Source organism: Somniosus microcephalus, chromosome 1 (assembly GCF_052327205.1).
Source record: "Somniosus microcephalus isolate GS21.2 chromosome 1, FLI_Smic_1.0, whole genome shotgun sequence".
Classification (NCBI taxonomy): Eukaryota; Metazoa; Chordata; class Chondrichthyes; order Squaliformes; family Somniosidae; genus Somniosus; species Somniosus microcephalus.
The window spans coordinates 254,466,549-254,489,313 of NC_140987.1; the positions used below are offsets into that span (position 1 = coordinate 254,466,549).

General features: G+C 45.6%; 1 protein-coding gene across 1 annotated transcript in view; it reads left to right on the forward strand.

Annotated features, from left to right (window-relative positions):
* The first annotated feature begins 358 nt into the window (after window positions 1-358).
* The window catches only part of tjp2a (tight junction protein 2a (zona occludens 2)), a 155,719-nt gene continuing 133,312 nt past the window's right edge, over window positions 359-22,765 (forward strand). Inside the window, exon 1 of the mRNA XM_085992208.1 lies at window positions 359-577. The gene's annotated coding sequence lies outside the window, so the exon portion shown is untranslated. The remainder of the gene's footprint in view (window positions 578-22,765) is intronic.

Consider the following 22,765-nt stretch of genomic DNA (forward strand, 5'->3'; position numbering starts at 1 on the left):
TTTTATGCACTAATAACGCTATTAAACTCGCTGTTATTTTTCCAGCAATTTCTGGGCCATTAATTGTTTAGATAGCCACTTTTACAGTGTGCAATGCACCAGGGAAATCTAACCACAAATAATTTAGTGGCGAGTGTTACAGCAAAACAAAATTCCCTCTTTTACATCCCATCTTCTTTCTCAGCAACTTTTTATGGTAACAATTAAACTAATGAGTTCAGAAGGTATTTGAGTGAAGTAGTACAGTAGTTACAGAAAGAATGCATCACTGTTGCAACTACAGTATCGGCAACAGTTCAGCATAAATGGCCTCAACCTGCAGAGTAAAGATACTGTTGTGACTGAGGATTGCCACATACTTACCTGTTGGCTGCATTATCTAATGAAACTCCTACTGGTGATTCATTGAGGAAGTTGTTTTGAGTCACCTGCTTGTCACTCCAGTTTCGACGTTGAACAGGAAGAGGACCATTTCTGATCACTGGTGGACCCCCAACTAAACAAAATATCCTGGAGTTAAACCAGAATCTGAGTGAGAGCAGCTCGTGGTATTACCTCTTCAACTTGCAGCAGTTAAGTAAGTACAGCATTAGTTGCTTTATCATTCTAGCGAACACTGTGTATGTGTGTGAGAGAGGTTTCTGGGTAGATGGGTGTGCTCAGTAAATGTAAGTGAAACGTAATAACACAAAGGAGAAGAGTAAATTATTCACCCTGTCTTATAATAACAGCACTGTGTTCTCCAACTGTAGCTTTGCTTGTGAGAAGAAATAGTAAATAGGAACATTGGGACAATTGGCAAAGGTAGTCAAATTCCTGAGTCAAAGAAAATTGCTGACTGTGTTGGTATGAAAAGGCCTGTCTCAGCACTGCTCGTTGCTTACATTATTTCTATTGACTAAAAAATACTTTAGTATGTTAATATATGAAAAGCAAGTCTATCATTGCGCACTGAACACCTGCGCAAATCGCCTGTACTAACTGCAAAAGAAGGTGTTGTTAAGTTACTGTTGGTCACGCCCATCAAGATCAACCTTTGCGAAGCAGAACTTAAGTAAGGTATTGTCGGCTTCTCCACATCTTGTAATGTAATCTAATTCCATTGACTGCGGATGAGAAACAGTTAATTCCATGAGCCATGAAAGCTCCCCTTACAACTTTGCTTGTTTCTGTTGCATTTTACCACCTGGTTTTCTTAACCACTGAACAAACAAATTCTGCTCAGTTTATTTTATTCAAGCTGGATAATGAGCAGGCAACTAGCAAAAGGGGAGGTGAAACATTCATACTTTTCAGTGCTGTTAAATGAGGTATTGCAGATTCAGTACATTCAATCGAGAGGGACATTTATGAACTTTTTTTCTTTTGATGGGGAGAGCTCATTTTTAATTTTGAGACTTTACAGTGATATATGTATTTTGGAGGCTATTTTACGTTTTGATTACATGTGCACGTTGAAACATCAAACTTTCTTGGCATTCCTGTGGCTGCACTGGGAGTAATGCAGGTTCAAAGGTTGGACCAGTTTTCTCTTTGCGCATTGAGTCAGTGGTTAAGTTGACTTTCATTTTAAAGATTTCTCTCCCTTTTCTTGGTTCCCAATGCCATGCGCCATAAGAAGTAGAGCAGGGACATCTCTTCAAAGGCATCTGCGAATGCTGCCTTGGAATCAACTGGTAACAACAACTTGCATTTATATAGTTCCTTTTATGTAGTAAAATGTCCCAAGGCGCTTCACAGTAGTGTATCAAACATAATTTGACACTGGGCCATAAAGGAGATATGCCCACTCACTACCTCTGTAATCTGCTCCAGCCCTACAACACTCCGACATGTCTGCTGTCCTCCAATTCTGGCCTCTTGCGCATCCCTGAATGTAATCACTCCACCATTGGTGGCCGTGCCTTCAGTGCCTGGGCCCTAAGCTCTGGAATTCCCTGCCTAAACCTCGCCGCCTCTCTACATCTTTCTCCTCCTTTAAGACGCTCCTTAAAACCTACCTCTTTGACCAAGCTTTTGGTCACCTGTCCTATTACCTCCTGATGTGCCTCGGTGTCAAATTTAGAAAGATAGAAAAATAGGTGCAGGAGTAGGCCATTCGGCTCTTCGAGCCTGCTCCGCCATTCAGTATGATCATGGCAGATCCTCTATCTCAATACCATATTCCCGCTCTCTCCCCATACCCCTTGATGCCTTTTGTGTCTAGAAATCTATCTATCTCCTTCTTAAATATATTCAGTGACTTGGCCTCCACAGCCTTCTGTGGTAGAGAATTCCACAGGTTCACCACCCTCTGAGTGAAGAAATTTCTCCTCATCTCAGTCCTAAATGTCCTACCCCGTATCCTGAGTCTGTGACCCCTCGTTCTAGAACCCCCAGCCAGGGGAAACATCCTCCCTGCATCCTAGTCTAGCCCTGTCAGAATTTTGTACGTTTCAATGAGATCCACTCTCATTCTTCTAAACTCTAGTGAATACAGGCCTAGTCGACCCAATCTCTCCTCATACAACAGTCCTGCCATCCCAGGAATCAGTCTGGTGAACCTTCGCTGCACTCCCTCTATGGCAAATATATCCTTTCTTAGGTAAGACCAAAACTGCACACAGTACTCCAGGTGTGGTCTCACCAAGGCCCTGTACAACTGTAGTAAGACATCCTTGCTCCTGTACTCAAATCCTCTTGCAATGAAGGCTAACATACCATTTGCCTTCCTAACTGCTTGCTGCACTTGCATGTTTGCTTTCAGTGACTGGTGTACAAGGACACCCAGGTCCCTCTGTGCATCCTCATTTCTCAATCTATCACCATTTAAATGATACTCTGCCTTTCTGTTTTTCCTACCAAAGTGGCTAACTTCACATTTATCCACGTTATACTGCATCTGCCATGTATTTGACCAATCACTCAACTTGTCTAAATCGCCTTGCAGCCTCTTTGCATCCTCCTCACAACTCACAATCCCACCTAGTTTTGTGTCGTCAGCAAACTTGGAAATATTACATTTGGTTCCCTCATCCAAATCATTGATATATATTGTAAATAGCTGGGGCCCAAGCACTAATCCCTGCGGTACCCCACTAGTCACTGTCTGCCACCCCAAATAAGACCCACTTAATCCTACTCTCTGTTTCCTGTCTGTTAACCAATTTTCAATCCATGCCGGTATATTACCCCCAATCCTAAGTGCTTTAATTTTGCACACTAACCTCTTATGTGGGACTTTATCAAAGGCCTTCTGAAAATCCAAATACACCACATCCACTGGTTCTCCCTTATCTATTCTACCAGTTACATCCTCAAAAAACTCCAGTAGGTTTGTCAAACCCTTTCATAAATCCATGTTGACTTTGTCTAATCCCATTGATATTTTCTAAGTGTCCTGTTATCACATCCTTTGTAATAGACTCTAGCATTTTCCCTACCACTGATGTTAGGCTGTAGTCTGTAGTTCCCTGTTTTCTCTCTCCCTCCTTTTTTAAATAATGGGGTTACATTTGCCACCCTCCAATCTGCAGGAACTGTTCCATAATCGATAGAATTTTGGAAGATGATAACCAATGCATCCACTATTTCCATGGCTACCCCTTCTAGTATTCTGGGATGCAGATTATCAGGCCCTGGGGATTTATTGACTTTCAGTCCCATTAATTTCTCCAGCACTTTTTTTACTAATACTAATTTCCTTTCATTCCTCCTTCTCACTAGACCCTTGGTTCCCTAGCATTTCTGGGAAGTTATTTGTGTCCTCTTCTGTGAAGACAGAACCAAAGTATTTGTTTAATTGCTCTGCCATTTCCTTGTTCCCCATTATAAATTCTCCCATTTTTGACTGTAAGGGACCTACATTTGTCTTCACTAATCTTTTTCTTTTTACATACTTGAAGAAGCTTTTACAATCTGCTTTTATGTTCCTTGCAAGTTTACTCTCATCCCCCTCTTAATCAATCTCTTGGTCCTTTTTTGCTGAACTCTAAACTGCTCCCAATCCTCAGGCTTGCTACTTTTTCTGGCAACTTTATATGACTCCTCTATGGTTCTAATACTATCTTTAATTTCTTTTGTTAGCCATGGTTGGGCTGCTTTTCCTTTTGTGTTTTTGCGCCAGAAAGGAATGTATAACTGTTGCAATTCATGCATTCGTTCCTTAAATGTTAGCCATTACCTATCTACCGTCATGCCTTTTAATGAAGCTCCCCAATCTATCATAGCCAACTCACTCCTCATACCATCGTAGTTTCCTTTGTTTAGATTTAGGACCTTAGCTTCGGATTGGACTTCTTCACTTTCCATTTTAATGAAAAATTCTATCATGTTATGGTCACTCTTCTGCACAAGATTATTATTTAACCTCTTCTCATTGCACAGTACCCAATCTAGGATAGCCTGTTCCCTAGTTGACTCCTCAACGTACTGGTCTAAAAAAACATCTCGTACACACTCCAGGAATTCATCCTCCACAGCATTATTGCTAAAATGGTTTGGCCAGTTTATATGTAGATTAAAGTCACCCATGATTACTGAAGTACCCTTGTTATATGCATCTCTAATTTCCTGTTTGATGCCATCCCCTACATTACCACTACTGTTTGGAGGCCTATAGACAACTCCCATCAATGTTTTCTGCCCCTTGGTGCTTCTTAGCTCCACCCAGACTGATTCTACATCTTAATTTTCTGAGCCAATATCCTTTCTCACTATTGCTCTGATTTCATCCTTTACTAACAAGGCCACCCCATCTCCTTTTCCTTTTCGCCTGTCCTTCCTAAATATCGAATATACTTGGATATTCAGCTCCCAGCCTTGGTCACTCTACAGCCATGTCTCTGTAATCGCAATTATATCGTATCCGTTTACATCTATTTGTGCTGTTAATTCATCTACCTTGTTACAAATGCTTCGTGCATTCAGACACAGTGCCTTCAGATTTGTTTGATAATTGCTCTTGTGAAGTGCCTTGGGACATTTCTACTACGTTAAAGGCCCTGTATAAATGCAAGTTGTTGGTGTTGTTGTACATGCTAATAAATGGGAACACCATCACCTCCAAGTTCCCACCCAAATCACACACTGTCCTGACTTGGAAATATATCGCCGTTCCTTTATCGTCACTGGGTCAAAATCCTGGAACTCCCTCCCTAACAGCACTGTGGGAGTACTTTCACCACAAGGACTGCAGCGGTTTAAGCGGCTCACCACCACCTTCTCAAAGGCAATAAATGCTGGCCTTGCCAGCGATGCCCACATCCCATGAATGAATAAATAATATTAGTCTAGAATGAGAAAAATCCCAATGACCCACAGTCATCATTTAATCTTTATGTTGTTCAACTTCCAGATCTACATTTTGAGCTGGTCACTGTGCATTGTATTCCCTATTTGCATTGCACCAGCTTTTGTTTATTTAACTATTCTGATTTTTATGAGTTGTACTCAAATTTAGCACAAAAAGGGTGTGTTAAAATGCTGGTAACATACTAACAGCCAGTGAGTACTTTTACGTTAAAACATGTCCTGTCCATAAACAGACAATGGGAGTGATTATAACCCTACTCGCTCAGCAGGAATCTGGCGGGTGGGCAGTTAAAATCGCCCTGGCACTTACCTGTCCAACATCTGCAATTTTAACCTGCTCTCCTGAGCAGGCAGCAAGGACATGCACCCAGAGCCAACAGGGTCCTTCTTTACATATGCATGTTGCGGCCCGATGACATCAAAGTAGAAGTGGCATTGAAGGAAAAGACTGAACAGCTCTAGAGAAGAGAAGGCTGAGAGGTGGCCTGATAGAAGTCTTTAAAATGATGAAGGGTTTTGATAGGGTAGACATTGAGAAGATGTTTCCACTTGTGAGGGAGTCCAAAACTAGAGGCCATAAAGAAAGATAGTCACTAATAAATCCAATAAGGAATTCAGGATAAACTTCTTAATTTAGAGAGTGGTTAGAATGTGGAACTCGCTACCACAAGGAGTGGTTGAGGTGAATAGCATAGATGCATTTAAGGGGCAGCTAGATAATTACATGAGAGAGAAAGGACTAGAAGGATATGGTGATAGGGTGAGATGAAGTAAATAGAGTTTGGAGAATAAACACTGGTTGGGTTGAGTGGCCTGTTTCTGTGCTATAAATTCTGTAATTCTGTGTAGGCTGAGGTTAATTGCATGACCCCAACTTCTATCCTGGTTGAGATCAGCTAATTCAGCACGGAGCGGAGATCTTTCTCTTACAGAGCCATTGAGTGAGCCTCTCAATCGCAGTTTCAAAAAGATGTTGGCCTAGAAATTCGGTGGGGTTAGCGCCCAATTAGAGGCGTTAGAGGGTCTTGCGCCGGAATTATAGCTGGTAACAAAATTGCATTGGGCCCTACCATCGGCGTTAGCCGGTAGCGCTGCACCGGCACCGATGACGTCATCGGTGTGCGCAGCGTCCCGGTTGCCGTGGTAACCCGGCCCCAAGCCCAAATTCAGTTGCAGCCACCTCGCCCGTGGCAGCCGCAACCAACGATTGTTGAAAGGGATGTTACACTCCTTTGCGCCGGCGCATAAAGGTGGAGCGGCGGCCGGCCGCTTTCCCGGCGGCCGCCTGCCCGCACCTCCCTCCCCGGACTCCTCCACCACCCCCCCGCGGCACTGATGTGTGTGGCCCGCGAGCCCGGCTCTTCCCCGAGGTGCCGGGCTCATTTGTCGGGCGAATCGACCGGCCAGCGGTCGGCTGCAGGCAGCTCCTCCTTAACAGAAGGAGGAGGCCTGCAGTACCCCAGCCTGCCGCACCGCCTCGGGTGCCGCAGCGGGGGATTAGCGCCTCAAAACTGCACTGAACGCCCATAGTGAGGCGCAAAAACCCTCCATTAGCGCCCGCCGCTGTCTGGGCCCGGAGCAACCGAATTTTCGTCGGGCGCAGCGGCATTAACGCCGGCGCAAAATTTCGGGCGCTAAAGCCCTGGCGGACCCACAACCGAATTTCTAGGCCGTTGGGTTTTAACAGTGGAAAGCATAATCCTCCCAAACCCACAACCTCTTTCACCTAGAAGGACAAGGGCAGCAGGCGCATGGGAACACCACCACCTCCAAGTTCCCCTCCAAGTCACACACCATCCTGACTTAGAAGTATATCACCGATCCTTCATCGTTGTTGGGTCAAAATCCTGGAACTCCCTCCCTAACAACTCTGTGGGACAATGTTCCCTCTAAGTTGCATGCGGGCGTGCTCACAAGCTCTCAAATACTACGCATTCACGGAAAATTTAAAGGTACCATGGATTGAAAAAACTGGCCGTGCACATCAACAAAATTTTACAGGGAACAATGCTGTGGGAGTACCTTCACCACAAGGACTGCAGTGTTTCATGAAGGCGGCTCACCACCACCCTCTCAAGGGCAATTAGGGATGAGCAATAAATGCTGGCCTTGGCAGTGACACCCACATCCCATGAATCATAAAATGACAATCGACTGCGCATCTGAGAAATGATAGCAGTCACAAGAAATTCAAGACCTCAATTACCAGTAGAGGGCAACCTTCGCAACCACTCAGTGTCAGAAATAGTAACCGTCTTTTTTGCCAATTTTCTTCCCTGCTATCCTGAAGACACTTATCCCTGAATATCATTGGGGCCTGGAGTTGGCAACCCGATGGGGTGGGTGAAGCTTCCCACCCGTCCACATAAATGGCCTGATGTATCAAAGGAGGCAGGAGCATGGCGGGATGGCATCACTTGCTGGATTTCCTGCAGCTGCCACCTACTTCACACTGAGCAACCTGGACACTGGTCTGCTTACTTATAAAAGTCGAGTTACCTGTAGTTGAGTATCTTTGCCTTGCGGTTTCACGCTAGCAGCTCTTCCTTGCCCCTGCTGCTAAATTTGTCACCATTGCAGTCATTTAACCGCCGAAAAATGGGCTCAACGCATACCAATTTCTACCCCAATTAAATTGAATTAGACACTGGGACTAGTACGTCATCAAACGCATAGGAGGAAAAGTTTCGGCAAATTGCCCCAACATTTTAGCCGGCGCAGGCACGATGGGCCAAATGTCCTCCTTCTGTGTTGTATCATTCTATGATTTTATTGAAACGTGATTCTGGACACTCATAGCCAGTCTTCGAGAAAAATATTGGCCCAGAAATTCGGGTCGGGGGCTTCCCGCAGGTGCAAGTCCCCGACCTGCACTTACCTAGCGCGCCGGCCATTGCGCTGTGGGCCCGCGTGGGATTCCGATCCTGGGCCTGCTCCAACTGCCGGCGCGCAGTGCTTGTGTATCCCAGGGGCGCAGTTAGTTTGATGCATCCCCTGGGATCATGTGGGCCATGGAGAGCCAATGGTAGCAGGGAATGCTTCATTCATAAGTTTGACAGGAAGAGCTGTCAAACCTATAAATACTATAAGCCCCAAAACATCACTAAAACTTCAAATACATTTTTTTTTTAAATCACATTTTTAAAATAACTATAAATTACATGAAATAACTATTTTAAACAATAATTTAAATTTTTGAAAAAATTAATTACATTTTCTAACGGGGCTAAAAATAAACTTACCTTTCTTTAAAGTATTTAAAAATAATAAACCTGTGGAAAAAATGTTTTAATTTTAATTAATTCACCACTTACCTTGTTAAAAGCAGGCCTTACGCCTGCTTTTTAAAAGTGTAACTGCTGGAGACTTACCCTCCCAGAAAAACTTGGGAAAAAAACGTAAGTTCGATGTGCACGCGCTGCCTCTCCGGCGCACGCGTTCAACCTCTCAACCCCTTCTTTCAGGGGAACGGATGTGCTGATTTCCCGCGCATGCGCAGTGCATGCACGAAACCGGCACTTTCGTTGGGCCTACGCGTGAGTACCCAATGTGTACTCACACATTGGGACCCGAATTTCTGGGCCAATAGTCCAAGTAACAATGGTCCGTAATTGTGGTTAAGGGCAAAAGTCCTTCATAAGGTGGCTGTCTTTTGGATGAGACGTTAAACCAAGGTCTCGTCTGCCCTCTCAGGTGGATGTTGAAGATTCCATGGCACTATTTCAAGGAAGAGCCAGGGGAGTTATCCCTGGTGTCCTGGCCAATATTTATCACTCAATCAACATCACTAAAAACAGATTATTTGGTTATTTATCTCATTGCTGTTTGTGGGAGCTTGCTGTGTGCAAATTGGCTGCTGCGTTGCCTACATTACAACAGTGACAACTCAAAAATACTTCATTGGCTGTAAAGCGATTTGGGACGTCCTGAAGTTGTGAAAGGCACTATAGAAATGCAAGTCATTCATTATTCTTATGATGGACCAAGATTGGCTTCATAACCTGAAGTTAAATTGGGTCAGCATTACAAAAATCACTAATCAAAGACCGGCGGGCATACTCATGGAAGAGTACAAATCCTTATTCAGTCCGAAACTTGGTACAGCAAGCGGTATCCAGGTATACCTTAATGTGAAGGAGGGGGCAAAGCCAATTTTTTCTAAGCCCAAGGAGGCACCCTATGCTCTAAAGGAAAGGATATCAGTGGAATTAGGTTGCCTGGAGCATGAGGGCAGAATCGAGAAGATCAACCACAGTGACTGGGCAGGGCCGACCATGCCTGTGGTAAAACCAGAACAGAATGGTTTGGAGACCGTTTCAGAAAGTGAAAGCACCGAGACCAGCACCAAAGGAAACCCCAATGACCATTTGGTGTGTGGCTTCAAAGAAGAGCAGTGGCAATTCCTCCATCCAGAGGGCAAGAATCGATATGACCGGGAATTTGTCTTGGGTTTCCAGTTCATACCAGCCTCTATCCAGAAGCCAGATGGTTTTCCTGTAATCAGTGGTGTTGTTCTTGACGAGATTAACCAGATCAAACTCTATGCGTAGGAAGCAGCATTTTGTTTGCTTACAAATACACAATGACCATGCTATTAAGTCATTTAAAGGCCTCATCATGTTTATTGTTTCTAAAGTCAATGTGATAATAATTACGCATGATCCTTCTAATTCCCCAAATAGAGTCACAGGGCTGGATTTTGTCAATGGGGACGTGATGGAGGCAGGACTCCCACTTTCTGGGTTGTAGTCCCGCGCCCATCGATTTGTGGCCAACCCACGCGATTTTCCCTTGATTGAACTTGTTGAGTGGGCTCAGCAGGCCAATTAAGGGACACCCGGTTACAGGGGACGTCAGGGATTGACATTTCATCTGTCAAGAGCTTTTGACAGATGAAATATCAGCATTTGACAGCTCTGTGAAGCTGTCGAACACTGACAATCTGACTTCTAACTTGAGTCCTTCTCCACAGACTCAGTTAGAAATCTCTCCAGAACAGAAAGCAGAATGCTGCAACTTTTGACAGCTTGCGGCCATTCTGCTTTCTGTGCCGGTGAGATGAGGGACTCCCGAGACCTGAAGGAAGGAAGCCTGCATTAGTAAGTAAAGGTAAGTAAAACTCATTTAAACACTTTACACACATCAAACACTTACCTCTGCATTCATGCACCCATCACTCACCTGAACACCGGACATCTCGAACCCTCCAAGCCCTTCAGCCCAACGGTCCGCCTCGCTAACTTGGCGTGGTTTGGAGCCGTCGGTCAGCCCACACTTCAGGGCTAAAAATAGGGATTAGGCCAAAAACTGCCTGTTAACTACCTGTTAACAGGCAGTTAATTGGCACTAATCCCCTTCCCGCCTCGGGGAGGCGGCTCCCAGCACAGGTCAGGTACCCGCCTCCTGGAAAATGGGCAAGGAGGTGGGTTGGGGGCAGGAAGGGTTCGTGTCCCCTGATTCTGCAATTTCCCCCCCACTCCTGCCTCCAAACCCGCCTCCATGGGGCTTGGAAATTCGAGCCCATAGAGTCATAACAGCACAGAAGGAGGCTATTCGGCCCATCGAGTCCGTACCAGCTCTCTGTAGAGCAATCCAGTCAGCCCCATTCCCCCACTCTATCCCCGTAGCCCTGCAAGTTTATTTCCCTCAGGTGCCTATCCAGTCTCCCCTTGAAAACATTGAGTGTCTCCGCTTCCACCACTTCCATCTGCAGCGAGTTCCAGGTCCTCACCACTCGCTGTGTAAAAAAGTTTTTCCTCACATCCCCCCTGTATCTCTTGCCCAAAACCTTAAATCTGTGTCCCCTAGTCCTTGTACCATCAACTAGTGGGAACAGCCTTTCCCCGTCCAGCCTATCCAAACCCGTCATAATCTTGTACACCTCTATCAAATCTCCACTCAACCTCCTTTGCTCTAGTGAAAACAAATCCAGCTTCTCCTTGTAGTTAAGATCCCCAAACAAATAAAGCAAAAGGCTTCTAAACATTTTATCACAAAGACAACTATTAAAAGTATTTTCTTTTTCCAAATTGGGCCAGAAGATGTGGGAAATAGGTTTGCAAACTGATACCACACGTGAATTTCTGCTTTCAGTAAAACCAATAGGTAACCTGGGGTTGCCAACTCTGGTTAGACATATTCCTGGAGGTTACATCACATGACCTCATGCCTGCAACTCAGTCAAACAGCCATTTTTCCCATCTCCAATATCTTTATAACTAATACATGAAAGTGTTCCAAAAATATATATTTATCACCCCAATGATTTTTCTCCTGGGTTGCTTGCAATAGTGTTCAGGAGATTAATGTTTTAATTCCTGGAGACTCCAGGGACAATCCTGGAGGGTTGGCAACCATAAGTTAGCCACGTCACCATGGTTTTGAAACTGGGATCTGGTCACTTTTATGTCCAACCCATGCATTTGTGTAACACCCAGAGTTAATTTTCTTTTATAGCTTAAGCACCTTACACAAAGAATTATGTTAATGATAGGGGATGAGGAGAACTAACAGAAGTTATGAGGAACGGCTCGCTAATAAATATCAGGCCCAAAAATCCTCGGCCTTACCAGCGCATTGCCACTGCAACTCTGGCTGGGGTGAGAGCACACCCAGAAGGAGGTGTACAAGCCTCAAGAATAGTGGCTGTGAGGCCCACCATGGGGGGACTAGGCCTAGAATGTGGTCCGGATCCCACCACCCCCTAAAGATTTTTTCTAAGGCAGGATAATTTAATGCCCCTTACAAACTTGCTTTCTTTGCCAGCAACCCCTCCACTACCACCACCCCCCCGACCCACAACCACCACCCCCCACCCCCAGCCCCATTGCAATATGAGTCAACTTCAGCAAGGATTCATGACCTCCTGGGTCAGGTAGACACCTGCCAGAGGATGTAAGGTAAAGGACTTCCTCCTGGCCCCCATGAACTCAACGCTGGAGTCCACACACCCCCCCACCCCCCCCCCACCACCAATGGATTTTCAGCCCCCATCAAATTCAGAGGTGGTATATAAAGCTAAGATTTCTCATAATGAAAGGAAGAGGTGGTAAGAATAATGGGATGAGCCAATTTGGAATAAAAACAGAAAATACTGGAAACATTCAGAAGATCAGGCAGCACCTGTGGAGAGAGAAACAAGAGTTAACGTTTCAGGTCGGTGACCTTTTGTCAATTTGGGCCATTTAACAAACCACCTGGTTACAGAGCATCACTGAAAGAGGCTTCAGAGCAGGTCTTTTGCCCGTGTTCTTGGTTAGGAAATCATGTGTTGCATGATTTCCTAACCAAAAGGGATTGGAAAAAAATTGTGGGAGAGCATTAAGTAACATAAAAAACCCACAAAGAAGATAAAATATGTAGCTTGATAATTTTGCAGTGCCACGTATTCAAACCCAGGAAACCAGGGTACCAATGGATATGAGAGAATGTGCTCACGAGATGTTCAGTAGGAACATTAGAAGTTCTGATTCACCACATCAACCTAAATCAACACCAGTTCGTTAAAAGACCGGACAAGTTGCTTGTTCCTGCTTGCTGAATTACTGGTTTCAGCTCTGCTCCCGTGGTGAAGTACTAGACAAGGCCCAGGTACTTCCCACAGGGGAAGAGAAGAGAAATAAGTGAGAGTCACCTTGGGCTGTGCCTGCAGAGATGATTATACAGCAGTATTGGGAAGGAACAGCCTGTCCTTTCAATAAAGGAAGGACATGAAGACTGAAGAGGGAAAATTAAAAATAAGTGACTAAATAATACACTGCGGCCTAGAAATTCATTGCGGGCGGTGGAGCAAAATGGGCGGTATCAGGATCGGCCGCCCGTTAAAGGCAGCGCCTGATATTCAGTTCCATTGCAGTCATTGCATGATTGAGTTACATTGAAAGACCCTGTTTTACTTGTAGAACAAATGCATATGCAGGTTTTGATTCCAACATATGGACAATAAAGTCATTTAGGCGGCAGATAATTAGAGTGGATAGTGTAATGATATCAGCAAATAGAGATGGTATTTGCCTGTTTGATTATGATGCCTTAACAGCATGTTTGCAGGTATTGATTGCTTGTGCCTGACCAGCAGAGGGCATGTGACCGAGACAAGCAAGGCAGTTTAGTTCAGTTTCGGTTTCGTTCTAGATGCATCACAAGCATCGTGTCTCCTGTAAAGTTGTATAAAGAGTTGAACAAGCTTTAGATTAAAAGTCATTGGCCTAGAAATTCAGTAAGGCCCCGCCAGGTCTTTAGCGCCCGAAATTTAGTGCTCGCCCGGATTCTCGTAGCGCCCGCCTGAAATACAGTTGCGACGGGCCAAGACGGAGGCGGGCGCTATTGCAGGGTTTGGCCGCCTCACTTGGGGCGATGAAAGTCTATTTCAGGCGTCCAGCTGCCGCTGCGCCACCCGATGCGGTGCGGCAGGCTGGGGTACTGCAGGCCTCCTCCTTCTCTTAAGGAGGAGCTGCCTGCAGCCGTGAGATCGCCGCTGGATTCCCCCGGCAAATGAGCCCGGCACCACGGAGAAGTGCCGGGCTCGCGGGAGTCAGACAGCAATGCCGCGGGGGGGTGGTGCAGGAGTCCGGGGAGGGAGGTGCGGCCATACGGCCGCCGGGAAAGCGGCCGGCTGCCCCTCCACCTTTATGCGCCGGCCTCTCGGAGCTGCAAGGCCCCGTTTTTCAAACGTTGTTTGCGGCCGCTGCGGGCGAGGCGGCCGCAACTGAATTTGGCCTTCGGCACGGAATCGCGTTGGAACCGGGGCGCTGCGCACACCGATGACGTCATCGGTGCCGGCGCAGCGCTACCGGCTAACGCCGCTGTTAGGGACCAACTTAATTTCGGGCACTAAAAAACTTCCGGTGCAACCCACTCTCTCGCCCCTAAGTGGGCGCAAACGCGACTGAATTTCTAGGCCATTCTCTTTCATAAATGTCTCGTCATTGAACCCACAAAGAAATCAATACAGATAGAAGACAGTCAAAAAAAAAATTACATTTCACTGTGTTTGTACAGATGACCTAATGAGGAGCACTCTACTTTCACATCAGTGTCAAGCCCAACTGCACACAACACAGGATGGTTTCCCCCTATTGTTTCCCCTACATTGGCTCCCGGTCTGGCAATGTCTCGATTTAAAAATTTTCATCCTTGTTTTCAAATCCCTCCATGGCTTCGCCCCTCCCTATCACTGTAACTTCCTCCAGCCCTACAACCCTCCCGAGATCTCTGTGCTCCTCCAATTCTGACCTCTTGCGCATCCCCGATTTTCAGCGCTCCACCATTGGCGGCCGTGTCTTCAGCTGCCTAGGCCTGAACTTTGGAATTCCCTCCCTAAACCTCTCCGCCTCTCTCTCCTCCTTTAAGATGCTCCTTAAAACCTACCTCTTTGACCAAGCTTTTGGTCACCTGGCTCCTTTATGTGGCTTGGTGTCAAATTTTGTTTGATAATTGCTCCTGTGAAACGCCTTGGGACATTTTACTACATTAAAGGTGCTATATAAATGCAAATTGTTGTTGCTTAAGTTATTTCTAAATTTATTAATCCAACAGGCAAAATAACCAGTGATCTAACCTTCATATAAGAAAACAATGAGGTAGTCAACCAGGCAAGTCTAGCTCATCCAGCTTACTATCAAATTATTAAAATATATCATGACTCTTATCATTTTGACTAGCTCCTACACAATTCTTTTTAAGAGACATGCATTTGTATAGTGCCTTTCACAACCTCAGGACGTCCAAAATGCTTTACAATGTTGTCCTTAAAGTGTAGTCACCGTGCTATAATGTAGGAAACACAGCAGCCAATTTGCGCACAGTAAGGTACCACAAACAACAATGAGATAATAACTAGATAATCTGTTTTAGCAATATTAGTTGAGGGATAAATATTTGACCAGAACACCAGGGAGAACTCCTTCTTTGACGTCTTTGGGGCCTTTTAGTCTACCTGAGAGGGCAGACAGAGCCTCGGTTTAACATCTCATCCGAAAGATGACACTTCCGACAGTGCAGCACTCCCTCAGTTCAGCACTGGGAGTGTCAGCCCAGATTTTGTGCTCAAGTGTCTGGAGTGGGACTCAAACCCACAATCTGTTGACTCAGGCGAGAATGCTACCCACTGAGCCACGGCTGACACCGTGATTACGCCAAAATCACATAACCGGAGTTCCAATCTTTCCTAATTAAGAGAATAGAAACTGCCATTCAACCCCAGAAACAATCCACTGTTTGAATTTAAAGGTATCGATTTGTATAATGGCCTGCTAGCTATTTTGCAGTGCAATGTCTGGCAATGACCTAGAACAATGTCCTCTCGCTGCATTTCAAAAGATTTTATTTGTTAACAGACAGCATCCTCCATCTCAGCCAATATGACTATATTCAACAGTATCTGGGCCCTTTATAAATCCACCTAACCTCAATTTAAGTGTTTAAAAGAATGGGGACACTCCTCTCCCTGCCTTCCATACTTTCTTAATGTTTAGCTGTTGAGAGAGAGCTCCCACCCTCCCGTACTCGCTGACCTACATTGGCTCTGACCCAGCAGTGCCTCGATTTTATAAATTCTCATTCTTGTTTTCAAATCCCTGCATGTCCTCACCCACTATCTCTATATCCTCCTCCAGCCTGACAACCCTCCAAGATCTCTGCGCTCCTCCTATTCTGGCCTCTTGCGCATCCCCAATTTTCATCGTTCCACCATTGGCGGTCGTGCCTTCAGCTGCCTGGGCCCCAAGCTCTGGAATTTGCTTCACATACCTCTCCGTCTCTCTCTCCTCCTTTAAGACGCTCCTTAAAACCTACCTCTTTGACCAAGCTTTTGGTCGCCTGTTCTAATATCTCTTTATGTGGCAGGGTATCAAATTTTGTTTGATAACGCTCCTGTGAAGCGCCTTGGGATGTTTTACTATGTTAAAGGCGCTGTATAAATGCAAGTTGAGTCACCAAGAATTGAAGATTAATCTCCAGGACACTGATGCAAACAAAACACCAATAATCATATGGAGAATAATCATAGGGGCATTCAAAAAAGTGTGTGCTATTTTTTCATTTTCTTTGAACATTTATCCATTGTAAAAATATTGGAGATGGGATAAAAAGGCTGTTGGATTGACAGTCAAGCATCATCCAATTGGGTAATGAAGATCCTGTTTACCTTCCAATGGGCGTGGGAAGGCGGTGCGCTGCAAGGATGGATGTGTCATGGGAACAATGGCGGGAGTGTGAAGGTGGGGCAGTTGGAGGCAGGAGGTTGTGTGACGAAACCACCAGGAATACATCCAAGCAGGGTGATGTAAGAAAACTACTAGGCACTTGGTCTGAGTATTAAACAAGGCTTTAATCAACTGTTTTTCAACATGGAGATCGAGTTGTGTCCTTCACTAGTTCCTGTTAAAGAATGTCTTGAGCAAGCTGGGCCCATGCCTGCTGGTGGCACTGTCCAGGGAGAGAATGAATACTCGGGCATGGGCCCAGCTTGCTCAGGACATTCTTTAACAGGAACTAGTGAAGGACACAACTAGATCTCCATGTTGAAAAACAGTTGATTAAAGCCTTGTTTAATACTCAGACTAAGTGCCTAGTAGTTTTCTTACGCCAATTTAATCAACTGTTTTTCAACATGGAGAGCTAGTTGTGTCCTTCAATAGTTCCTGTTAAAGAATGTCCTGAGCAAGCTGGGCCCATGCCTGAGTATTTATACTCTCCCTGGACAGCGCCACCAGCAGGCTACCCAGTATTATTTCATAAGTCATTTCCACATGAATGACAAGATTCATGACATTCTTCCCACCTGAAAGATTGGAAGTCCGACGGCTTCCTTCTACCGAATTAATCGGACTAAGAATAGACGCAGTCGTTTGGATCTCCGTTGGAGGCTGGGAGCCACGATCTCCCCAGTCCCCCTCAGGTCGATCAAGGTGACACGGACTCTGCCGGCACGAACCAAGCGACCCAGGGACCAAAACACGGTCTGAGGAGACGTGAGGATACTCTCCCTGGACAGCGTCACCAGCAGGCCGCCCAGTATTATTTCATAAGTCATTTCCACATGAATGACAAGATTCATGTCACAGGGCTTCCCTACTGGAACCTGAATTGTAGCTCTCAGTCTCAGTGTAAAGGCACCCAGAGATCATAGAGAGTGTTTTCTACAATGGTCCTCTTGCAGAGTTGCCAATGCAAACGTTCTTGAGCAAGCAGTCAGTGCCAATTCACTCCATTTGGACCGTACCTGAAAAGCTTGCCAATTAACCCAAGCCTAAGGGCCCCAGCCACTGCATAGAATGTTGTCAGCTATACACGGCAGGCAGGGTACAGTGAGTGCTATTACCATGGCCAGAATACAAACTCACAGAACATTTGCACCTGACCTACACTTTAGAAAGCTTTACAAAATGAATTTTTAAATCAAAAATAATTTTCAGTTTGAGTTTTTCTTTCACTATTCTGCTTAACAAATTTAGCTGATTATTATTTTCTAATTGTGCACCTCAACAGGATTCAGGCCTATCATTTTTGAGGTGAACTAAGTAGTTTTTTCTGGAGTTCTCTCCCCTAAACCTCTCCACCTCTCTCTCCTCCTTTAAGACGCAGCTTAAAACCTACCTCTCACCTGCCCTAATATCTCTTTATGTGGCTCGGTGTCAAATTTAATCTGATAATGCTCCTGTGAAGCACCTTGGGACGTTTTACTATGTTAAAGGTGCTATGTAAATGCGAGTTGTTGTGCGCATGAACCTAACCTGACTGTGACCCCAACCTGGTATGACTAACTTGATGTGGGATCATTAAGAAAGCAAACAGTGGATGGAGCACCTTGTGGTGATGATCCTCCAACCAATTACATTGCAGAAGGAGCAAGGCAGACCTGAGGCCAATGGCTCCTTAATGTTTAGGCCCATCTTAAGCAGTTATGAGCCAAGACAGGCCTTGAATGTTTTTTTCCCCTGTTATATAGTGGGGTTTTTTGAATAAAGGACTGTGTCATTTTTCGAAGAATGAAATAGAAGTTTTTTGTTGAAGATTGTGAGAAAATTGGACCTTGTTATATGGAGCAAACATTTTCATAGCTGTTAACCGTCTGGTTTTGGAGTGGACATCAGCAGTCTCATCTGTATGTTAGTCTTTGCAGATGACAATCCATAACCATTTTTTACCACCAGCCTCTGGGGCAAAGATTTGCCTCGGAATTTAAGTTTGTTGATGTTCAAAGGTCTGAATGGTTCTGTCAGTGCGGGAGGAACAGCGATTGTGACAGCCTGACTACAGGAACCCGTTTGTCTTTTGCCGCTTTTAGATTTGTACAAATTTTCAGAAGTGACTGGTAATCAATTTTTAAAAATTCTATTTTATTATTCTCTCAGGTATTAGCTGTGGCTCAGTGGGTAGCACTCTCACCTCTGAGTCAGAAGATTGTGGGTTCAAGCTCCACTCCAAAGACTTGAGCACAAAATCTAGGCTGACACCCGAGTGCAGTGTTGAGGGAGTGCTGCACTGCCAGAGGTGCCATCTTTCAGATGAACCGAGATCCCGTCTGCCCTCTCCGGTGGACGTAAAAGATCCCTTGGCACTATTTCAAAGATAGACAGGGGTGGTATCCTGGGTAATATTTATGCCACAATTAACATCACTAAAAACAGATTATCTGGTCATTTATCTCCTTTTTTGTGGGCCCTTGCTGTGCGCAATTTGCTGCCACATTTCCCTACATTACAACAGTGACAAGACTACAAAAGTAATTCATTGGCTGTTAAGTGCTTTGGTTATAACAGGTGTATGGTTTATGAGAGCCACTGAGAATACTTATAAATTCTGCAAATTTTTCTAATATGACATATAAAGGTTTTAGATTCTATCTGAAAACTTGAGATTAAGGAATAGAATTTGGCCAATATGGTTTGAAAGGCTAAGGAAAGCAAGTTTGGCTATCTTCTAGGGTTTTAGTCATTCTTCAAGAGATAGCATCCTTCACACGCTGTAGCAGTTTAACCATCATAAGGTCAGAAGAGGGGATGTTCGCTGATGACTGCACAATGTTCAGTGCCATTCGCAACTCCTCAGATAGTGAAGCAGTCTGTGCCCGTATTCAGAAAGACCTGGACAGCATTGAGGCTTGGGCTGACAAGTGGCAAGTAACATTCGCACCAGGGAATGACTATCTCCAAGTGAGTCTAACCACATCCCCTTGACATTCAACGGCATTACCATTGCCGAATCCCCCACCATTAACATCCTGGGGGTCACCATTGACCAGAAACTTAACTGGACCAGCCACATAAATACTGTGGCTACAAGAGCAGGTCAGAGGCTGGGTATTCTGCAGCGAGTGACTCACCTCCTGACTCCCCAAAGCCTCTCCACCACCTACAAGGCACAAGTCAGGAGTGTAATGGAATACTCTCCACTTGCCTGGATGAGTGCAGCTCCAACAACACTCAAAAAGCTTGACACCATACAGAACATAGCAGCCCACTTGATTGGCACCCCATCCACCACTTTAAACATTCACTCCCTCCACCTCTGGCGTATTGTGGTTGCAGCGTGTACTGTTATAAATCTCCATCATCAAGAAACTATTCATGAAATAATGCTGGACGGCCAGCTGGTGGCGCTGTCCAAGGAGTATAAATACTCAATCTGTAACCTCATGGCCCGGCATATCCCTCACCCTACCATTACCATCAAACCAGGGGACCAACCCTGGTTCAATAAGGAGTGTAGAAGAGCATGCCAGGAGCAGCACAGGTGTACCTAAAAATGAGGTGGCAACCTGGGGAAGCTGCAACACAGGACTACATGCATGCTAAAAAGCGAAGCAGTATGCTATAGACAGGGCTAAGCGATCCCACAATCAACGGATCAGATCAAAGCTCTGCAGTCCTGCCACATCCAGTCGTGAATGGTGGTGGACCATTAAACAACTAACGGGAGGAGGAGGGTCCATGAAAATCCCCATCCTCAATGATGGTGGAGTCCAGCACGTGAGTGCAAAAGACAAGGCTGAAGCATTTGCAACTATCTTCAGCCAGAAGTGACGAGTGGATGATCCATATTGGCCTACTCCTGAGGTCCCCACCATCACAGAAGCCAGTCTTCAGCCAATTTGATTCACGTGATATCAAGAAATGGCTGAGCACATTGGATACAGCAAAGGCTATGGGCCCCGACAACATCCCGGCTATCGTGCTGAAGACTTGTGCTCCAGAACTAGCCGCGCCTCTAGCCAAGCTGTTCCAGTACAGCTACAACACTGGCATCTATCCGACAGTGTGGAAAACTGCCCAGGTATGTCCTGTCCACAAAAAGCAGGACAAATCCAAACCGGCCAATTACCGCCCCATCAGTCTACTCAATCATCAGCAAAGTGATGGAAGGTGTCATCAACAGTGCTATCAAGCAGCACTTACTCACCAATAACCTGCTCGCTGATGCCCAGTTTGGGTTTCGCCAAGACCACTCGGCTCCCGACCTCATTACAGCCTTGGTTCAAACATGGAAAAAGGAGCTGAATTCCAGAGGTGAGGTGAGAGTGACTGCCCTTGACATCAAGGCAGCATTTGACTGAGTGTGGCATCAAGGAGCCCCAGTAAAACTGAAGTCAATGGGAATCGAGGGAAAACTCTCCACTGGCTGTAGTCATACCTAGCACAAAGGAAGATGGTTGTGGTGGTTGAAGGTCAATCATCACAGCCCCAGGACATCGTTGCAGGAGTTTCTCAGGGCAGTGTCCTAGGCCCAACCAACTACAGTTGTTTCATCAATGACCTTCCCTCCAACATAAGGTCAGAAATGAGGATGTTCGCTGATGACTGCACAGTGTTCAGCGCCATTCACAACTCCCCAGATAATGAAGCAGTCCATGCCCGCATGCAACAAGACCTGGACGACGTTCAGGCTTGGGCTGTTAAGTGGCAGGTAACATTCGTGCCACAGAAGTGCCAGGCAATGACTATCTCCAACAAGCGAGAGTCTAACCACCTCCCCTTGACATTCAACGGCATTACCATCACCGAATCCCCCGCCATCAACATCGTGGGGGTCACCATTGACCAGAAACTTAACTGGACCAGCTACATGAATACTGTGGCAACAAGAGCAGATCAGAGGCTAGATATTCTGTGGCAAGTGTCTCACCTCCTGACTCCCCAAAGCCTTTCCACCATCTACAAGGCACAAGTAAGGAGTGTGATGGAATACTCTCCACTTGCCTGGATGAGTGCAGCTCCAACAACATTCAAGAAGCTCGACACCATCCAGGACAAAGCAGCCCGCTTGATTGGCACCCCAGCTGCCACCTTAAACATTCACTCCCTCCACCAGCAGCACACCGTGGCTGTAGTGTGTACCATCTACAAGATGCATTGCAGCAACTCGCCAAGGCTTCTTCGGCAGCACCTCCCAAACCTGCGACCTCTTCCACCTAGAAGGACAAGGACAGCAGACGTATGGGAACACCACCACCTCCAAGTTCCCCTCCAAGTCACACACCATCCTGACTTGGAAATACATCACCTATCCTTCAGCATCGCTGGGTCAAAATCCTGGAACTCCCTCCCTAACAGCACTGTGGGAGCACCTTCACCACACGGACTGCAGCGGTTCAAGAAGGCGGCTCACCACCACCTTCTCAAGGGCAATTAGGGATGGGCAATGAATGCTGGCCTTGCCAGCGACACCCACATTCCGTGAATGGATTTAAAAAAAACATTGATGTTACACATGCCCATAAACATGTGCACCCTGACACCATACTGGGCTGCGACATATGCAACTTCCTACTTCCACTTTAAATCCCCAGAACTTGTGTCAGAGAAATCAGCTGATTTTTTATCTATGGCAAATGTGACAGACAGGAGTTTGCTATAATTCAAATCATTTTAAAATTCTGCCTGGTCACTTTAACCTTGGTTATTGCCTGCTCGCTTCTACAAGGAAACATATCATTCATATTATGGCCTGCTATGCAAAATGCCACCTCAAGGGTATTATTCAAATATGTTTTGATTGCCAAGCAAGTAGAAAACCACTTATCACAGATTGCTGGCTTTGTTCTGAAACTAATCAGCTAAGATGTGTCTGGCAAGGTGTGCTGATGGTCGATTGTCTCACATCTGAAGGAAATTCAGGAAAACCCTTGTTTTAAGCTGATAAACTTATTTCCAATTTGGGAGGCATTATTTGCTTTCCTATATCCCAGGTTTAAACTTCAAAGGGCAGCCGTCAATTTGCATCTAGCAAAGTCCCACAACCAGCTGGTAGTCTGTTTTAGTGGTGTTGTTTGCGGGATTAATGTTGGCCAGGAGAACTCCCCTGCTCTTCTTCAAATAGTGCCATTGGATCTTTATCCACCTTAGAGGGCAGACGTGGCCTCAGTTTAACATCTCATCCAAAGGACAGTGCAGCACTCCCTCAGTACTGCACTGGGAGTGCCGGCCTGGATTTTTGTGCTCAAGTCTCTGGAGGTGGGGCTTGAACCCACAAG